This window comes from Cornus florida, unplaced genomic scaffold (assembly GCF_030987335.1).
Source record: "Cornus florida cultivar Cherokee Brave unplaced genomic scaffold, ASM3098733v1 CherokeeBrave_3.0.0_Hap2_Chr01, whole genome shotgun sequence".
Classification (NCBI taxonomy): domain Eukaryota; kingdom Viridiplantae; phylum Streptophyta; class Magnoliopsida; order Cornales; family Cornaceae; genus Cornus; species Cornus florida.
The window spans coordinates 70,708,078-70,716,238 of record NW_026775571.1 but is presented as its reverse complement, the minus strand read 5'-3'; positions in this window follow the sequence as shown (position 1 = coordinate 70,716,238).

Sequence of the window (8,161 nt, the reverse complement as noted above, 5' to 3'; positions counted from 1 at the left end):
AATCTATTTGTATTTTTTATAAATATAACTTTGTCCCTATTACAAACAAATAGCAATCTAATATCCTAATTTTTGGGGACTCTCAACAGTAAATGAATATCCTAATCTAAATGAATATCCTAGTTTTATCACAGGATTCCAAATTAAATACAAATTAATAATCATTAAATTATGTTTAACTTATTTATATTTTAGTACTAAATAAAACACTATATCATAAACAAAATATGTGATTTAAAAAAAAAAAAAAAAAATCAAATACAAGCTGATCATCATAAAGTATTGAACTGAGTGGAATTTTACAATTTTTAATATTAAAAAATTAACACATGTTTTTTAGTATAAAATTAGTAATAAAAGTACTTTATTTAACATTATTACCAAATAAATTTAAAAATTGCAATCAACACTGCTCTTCCATCCAAAAAGCATATGAGATTGCACTATGCTTTGAATGATCTTGGATTATCTCATATCGGCAGGTGAAAACCTTTATAATTGAAAAAACTTCTATAATTCTCTCTGTGCAAAAGCCAAAAAATATTACCCCAAATTAAGAGTTTCTTTGGTGGTTATAAATTCAGAGATGTTGTATGTACTCTCCCATGTATAAAGGTTCTCAATTTGAAAGATCGATTATGCATTATTTTAATGGAGTGATACATTACATTTTAGTCAGTTTTATGTGGTGGCACATAAATCGTCAATTATATCATTTTCTATATTGTATACATATGGTTCAAGAGTCAAGGTAAGAGGTATCATGTATCCAATCACACTATTTTATGTGATTGGAGAATGACATCATCGTGATGTTATTCAATATGATGACGTCACAATGTTATTCTATATATAAATTTTGTTAAATGTATTTGACCCTAGAATTTAGGGATGGCAATTTTTCCCGACCCGGCGAGTTTCCGCTTTGCCCCTAATGGGGTGAATTTGGTAGTCTTTAAATAGGTTTGAGGCTGGTTTGGTAAAATAATTAAAAACTCGAAACGGATTTGGGGTGGAGGCGGATGTAGTGATAAACCCGCCCCGCCCCGATTATATATGTACCTTTAAAATTATATATATAATATATTTAATATTTTTAAGACCTTTATTGCTTTGTTGCAAGTGCCGGTTAAAATGATAATATTCACTACTTAATAATTTAAAAGTTCTTTCAACTTATTTATCAACCCAACTTGAGCACATTGGGCTATTTTTTTTTTTTTTTTTCTAAATAATAAAGTGGCATAACCCGCCTCATCCACGCAATTAAACAGAATACGCAATGCGGAGTCAGTACTTTGTCTACTGATGTGTAGGCGGGCATTGTATTCAAATTACAAACCCGTCCTAAAGTAGTGGCGGAGTTGGTATGACGGATTTTCTAACGAGACGGAGTAAGGTTTAGTTAAACCCGCCCCGTTGCCATCCCTAGTCAAACTCTCTATCATTACTCTTTCAAAAAAATCAACCTCTCTTGACTCATTTGTATAGACGATGTACGTGTTATATGAATTATGTACGATTGCATAAACTAATTAAGAATTATATACAATATCTAAGGGTACCATGTAACATACTTAACATCTTACTTAAGCGGTTATTTATGATTAATTTTATAAACTATAGCATGTTGTTGGATTTTTTTTATCAATAAATTAATATTGCGATGTAAATATTAAAATGAAATAATTAAAAAGTAAAAAGTTTCCAAACAATTACTCCAAAAAATATATATATTAACATTTAAAATTTAGGGTTAAAATCATAACCCCCCCCCCCCCCCCTCTCATGTTGTTTCCCAAAACTATCAACTAACCGCCTCAACTAAAAAAACTATCATAATACCACTTCATGTTTTTAAAAGTCTATCATATCACCCTCTACCAGTTAGTTGACTGTCTAAAATTAACATAATCTCATCAAGTGACCATCACGTGCACCATAGACTACATTATGCTAATAAAAATAAACTTATTCTCTCGTAATGATGAAATTGCCCTTATTATACCATAAAAGAGATTGCACGTTCCTTTACAGATCAAAGCTTCAGTTATCTTCTTCTCTAATTTCAGTGGTGTCTTCCATTGTAACAATAGCAGAAGTTATCGTCCTCCATTAAAGCCGTAATCGATCAATTGAAGTCCCTAATTGATGATTTGAAAGCCTAAATCACAACCAATCTTAGCCCTACATTGATTATTTGAAGCCCTAAACTGTAATTAGTCGAAGCCATAATATCTTCTTCCACCACACAATCTATTATTAGGCAAGATCTTATATATAACAACATAATATGTGATTATGGCTATCCAGCTATTGTTTAGATAAGTTTAACAACAAAGGGAAGATATATTATTCTTGTTCCATAAAAAGATGCTCTTTACGGGCATGGTGTGATCCGATTTCGACAAAGCTAGCATATACTAAAGATATTGACAGCAAGTTTAGTGAAGGTGAAATTGTTGAATTGAAGTACTGGTATGATACATTCAATTCCCGTTTGTGATGTTCTCTGTTGTTGAATATTTGATAGATTTAGGAATAAAATAGTGAGTTGATTTTAATTTTGAATTATCAACGTATATTGTATGTATTTCCTTGAATTTGTATGAGCTTGTGTGTATGGAAAGTGTTTTCTGAAGCCCTATGAAGTGTGTATGCAATGTATTTTCTGAATTGTCAAAGTGCATGAGCAAAAGTGTATTTATTTAGAAGTCTTTAACTTTTGGCATTTTGAAGAGGGACCACTAATGGCAGTAAACACAATCAAAGTGAAAAAAATTGGAGCTGTAATGAGTATGAAAAGTGTTAAAATTGGACCATAATAAGTGTGCAACTTTTCCTCAAATGCACATTTGCAAAGTGTTGAAATTGGACCATAATGAATGTGCAAAAAAATATAGAATCATGTGAAAACTACAGACCATATAATATCATTTCTGTGAAAAGATACATAGCATATAATGTCAAAAATCTTGTCAAAACATACATAGCACATGCACATGTAATTTCTTAAAAAAATTATTATCATAATCAAACCAACACCTTCATTATAGCCATACATATATTGTCATTTCAGTAAACATTAAGAAAACATATGATAAGCTGCACAAAATCTTAACTTTGTTCATAATCTTCAAAATTTTCACTATGTTCATAGAAGTTACACCAAAAATTTACCATTACTTTCATTGTCATGCCATCATTCTTGTGTGTTAAGTGTGGATGGAAAGTCTATAAGAACCACTTCATATTGGGTGTATGTTGATGCCCTATTCAATAAAGTACAACACATCTAGTTAGCAAAATGTGTTTTAATTCAATTTAATTTAATTTAACCAAAAGAAAATAATAAGAGGTTCAATTTTTATACTTCTGAATGACCAACAACAGCTCTTTCACCAAGACCATAATGTTGGGTAGATGTTGATGGCTATTAAATAAAACAATAAATGTCAACATATATGTGTATAATGTATAATAAATATAAAATAATAAATTCTAATTTATACCTCTAAATGAAGGACAACAGGTCTCTTACCACCTCCATCATTTTTGCCACCACTACCACCACCTCTAGTAGCTCTTTCAACTCCTCTACCACCTCTAACAGCTTTGTCACCACTGCCACAACCTTTGTGAACACAACAACCATAGTAACAGCTTTGTCACCACTGCCACCACCTCTTGCAACACTAGCAGCCCTATTAGCATCTCTGTCAACTCTTCCACCACTTCTATTAGTTATTACACCAACTCTCCCACCCTTATTAGTGTTAGCTCTCATACCACCTCTATTAACTGTCACACCAACTCTCCCACTCCTACTAGTGTTAGCTTTCCTACCACCTATGTTAACTGCTATACCAACTCTCCCACCCCTACCACTGTTAGCTCTCTTATCACCGCGTAAGCAGGTCTCCCACCCCTACCATCAACAGTTTCATCCATACCACAACCTACACCACATGTACCTCTTATTATTGATCATCTTCTACCCTTACCTTTTGGTTGTTTTGTAACAGGCTCAAGGGCTATACAAGTCCTGATATTATGACCCAAGACAGTACATTCAGTGCATATCAATTTTGACCTCTTCACCACTGGACCTTTTGAAGGACCCTCATCTAAACCCCTTTTCTTGTTCTTTTTAGGTCTTTATGGTCTAGCCCTATGAGGTGTTGGCAGTATTAGAGAAGTACTAACTTCTCTTTTCATATTCCTTAATGACATCAGTGTTATCACATATGCATAAGATTTAAAGTATGTCTCCCTATAGTAATAAGGGTTAACAAACAGTTCTGGATCATACCTCCTATCCAATATTACTGCAACCGCAAGTTTGCAAGGTATGCCAGTTCTGTCCCAATACTTACAAGTACATGTTCTCTGTGCAAGATTCACATAATGACTAATTCCAACATCATTCCATGTCATGTTATTCACCTGATACTTGTCATGTCCTGCATAACCCACATGCATGCTTCTTACATCTTCAGAGATCTTATCTAATTTATTTTTATTTTTTGGGCATAACAATCTTTTAACCTTATTTATCGTCTCTCTATTACTTTGATACTTTAGCATCAGTTGTTTTTTGATCTCTCAAACATTTAAATTAAAGGCTTTTCCCTTTCCTTCCCAATGTAGCTGGTGAATGACTCACACATGTTATTTACACGTAGGTTATTCTTACTTATTCTAGTGTATGTGTACCTTGCCCAAACATTTACAAGAATACATTAACCAGTCATGTACAACCTTGTCAATTGTCCTCATCTCTTGCATATGTAGCACAAAATTAGATTCAGTATATGATGTGGCTGCATTCCAAAATATGTTCCTTAATATCCTACCTCTGATTTTTTGCTTGAAATTATCATACATGTGCTTAATATAGAACCTAATTTCCGCTCCAGGATATTTATGCTCAAATACCTCAACTAGACCCTGTAATTTGACAAAATAAATATTGTAAATATGTAAAATATTAAAGTAAGATAATAAATGACCATATACATGGAAATATAAACATGTATACCTTCTGTCGATCTGAGATAAATATATACTTCTGATAATTGCCAACTAACCCTATCAATTCACCAAAGAACCATTCCCAAGAGTCCTTACATTTTACCTCAACAACAGCAATTGCAATTGGATAAAAGCTATTGTTAGCATCCCTACCAACAACACACACTAAATGTCCCCCATAGGATCCTTTTAAGAAACATACATCTAGACCAATAAATGGTCTACGTCCCATTAAAAATCCTTTCCACATAGCCTTTAGGAAAAAGAACAATCTATAGAATGAAGTACCCTCATCAATATAGGGCATTGTTCTTACATTAACAACACTCCCAAGGCACAATAATATCTAGATCTTGCAAATTGTTTTATATAATCACTTTCAATCATTTCTAAAGCCAGCTTCTTTGCCCAAGCAACCTTTTATTTGGTCATTTCAACATTAAATTAATTTTCAACAAAGCCATCCAATGTGCAATTTGGTTCAGCCATAATTTTTCCAGTATAATGCTTTGCAATATAACTATATGTCAACTGCCTATTGTGCCTTACACCAGTACAGTTGTGATAATCAATGAACTTTTTTATTTGGAAGGATTATTTATCTTCACCATTTTTAGAGGCATGAATCATCCACCCACATTTTGCCTTGCATAGATTCTATCTCCATTATTCTTCTGAAATGTTATATCCAACTTGCCTTTTATAGCTATGTCCTGACTGCTTCTCTAAATTCTGCTGCACAACCAAATTCATGCTTATTTCAAGTTTCTTGTTTCCCAAGTCTGTATGAACATTGAAATTTAGATAAGATGGCCCACTTGTGGCATCATCCTCATCCTCTCCACCACTTGAAAAAGCCAAACTCATCAACTCCTCACTTGGTACATATTCAGAAGCTTTATCACTATCATCGTCTTTATCAGATTCAATATGAGGTTGTGTATCCTCAGTTACGTCATCTACTTGATGGTCAACATCATTTATGCCCTCATTCACCTCAGTTGCATATTCATTATTTCTTACTTCATCAACCTCCTATACGCTTCTTCATAATTTCTTATTCCATTTGTTGCATCCATCATATCTACCATAAAGTTGTCATCATAGAAGTCCAACAAACATTGTCATTGTAATCTACATCATTCCCATATTTAATTTTAGGCATATCAAAATCACTGTCATTTAAAGTTGGTATTGCAAACGCATCATCATTCTCATTCTCATATTTAGTTGGTATTACAGGCATATAATCATTGTCATTCTCATTCTTATCTTCAGTTGGTATTACAGGCACATCATCATTCTCATTCTCATTCTCATCTTCATATGGTATTATAAGCACATTAACATCATTCTGATTCTCATCTTCACTTGCTATTGCAGGCACATCAACATTATTCTCATTCTTATCTTCAGGTGGTATTGCATTTCCTACTTCAGGAATTGACACCACATATAATTTAATTAGGCAGAACATATGGTACATTTGGAACATATCAATCATATCCCTGTCATTCTTTAATTCCTTAACAATCCTATCAATGTAAGACCTGTAGAATAGTTTACTTGTTCTAGGAGGATAACCAAACAATCTTATCTTGTACTTAATTTCTATCATTGACATAAGATCATTTTCTATACCTCATAGATCTCAACAGACCCACCAAAAAAATGGACTTAAATATATACTACCAAACAGACTACTATAATGCATTTCCAGTGTGTAAAACTTTTCAAAAGCGGGATTAAAACCTACAACAAATAATTTTTAAATAAAACAAATATCATAAACCATCAAAACAAAATCAAAAGCAAACATGACACAAGTAAAAGAAATAGTCCTGACACAGTTCCACAAAAAAAATAGTATTTATAACTAATTTCAATAATAAATTACAAAAAATAAATTATGCAAAACATATATTATGAACAAAAAACTTAATTATAGATCATTGGACCAATACCCTATAAACAAACCCTAATTTTCACTGAGACCATAGCCCTGTAAACAAACCCTAATTTTGATTACAATAACATTAAACCTTAATATCGTACTCCCAAACAGTTGACATAACCCATCTTGAATCATACCCACCCAACAATAAGGACCCACATAAAAAATGAACGACTATAAAACTCTAAGTACTACAAAACAACGACAATGAGTCAAAGTTTGTCCACACCTGGCACCATTTTATCCAACAAATGTGACACAAACCACCTGGAATCCATCACGATCTTCTCCCAATGAGCGATTGCACACACACAATACTTGCTTTCAACGGTCGCACTCAACATGCACTCGCTTCCATACATTGCCCACATAAACACAAATACAACACAACACTTAGGGCACAAATCGTTTTATTAAAAAGAGTGTTTTATTTGAGAGGGAGTGTGTATCACCTCACACGACGTCGTTTCACACAAATGTCAAACTTGCCATTTAAAATCAACAATTTTACCTAATAAATAATTAATATATTAACAATGACATTACTATCATTTCGCAACAATTTAACGGTTCCGTCACAAAATGGGGTCAACGTGATAGTTTCTCTTACTTCAGGGAGTTGTTTGATAATTGAGGGGGTTATATGAAGAATTTGGAAATAACATAGGGGTTTTATGATTTTAACCCAAATTTTATATACAAATAGTGAAAAATTATTGTATGGTTCTCTAATTTTGTCACATCACATAGATTTTGTGATTTTTTTACGTACACAGTGAAAATAGAATATTTGTTCCATTTACTAATTCTTAATTTTCAAATTCAAAATTTGTACACAACATTTACATCATTTATGGTTTTTAAAGACACATACGTCGGGGGATTTTCAAAATTCAAGAGATTAGGAGAAAAGGCATTTGATGTGGACTTGGTTTGTTACACATTGAGAATCAATAAATAATTATAAAATAAAAAACAATCAAGAATAATGCTTTCTTTTTTTCTTTTTTTTTAAGGTAAAAATAATGCTTCTTTTTTCATAAGTTAGTGAGTGACAACTCGGTCAAAATTCCCCTTATTATTAGGAAAAAGGAGAGTACCCTCAAACAGAGTTAAGTATCTTTATGTTGATCATTTGAATGCAATAGTAAATCTCGTCAGCGAATTTTATCG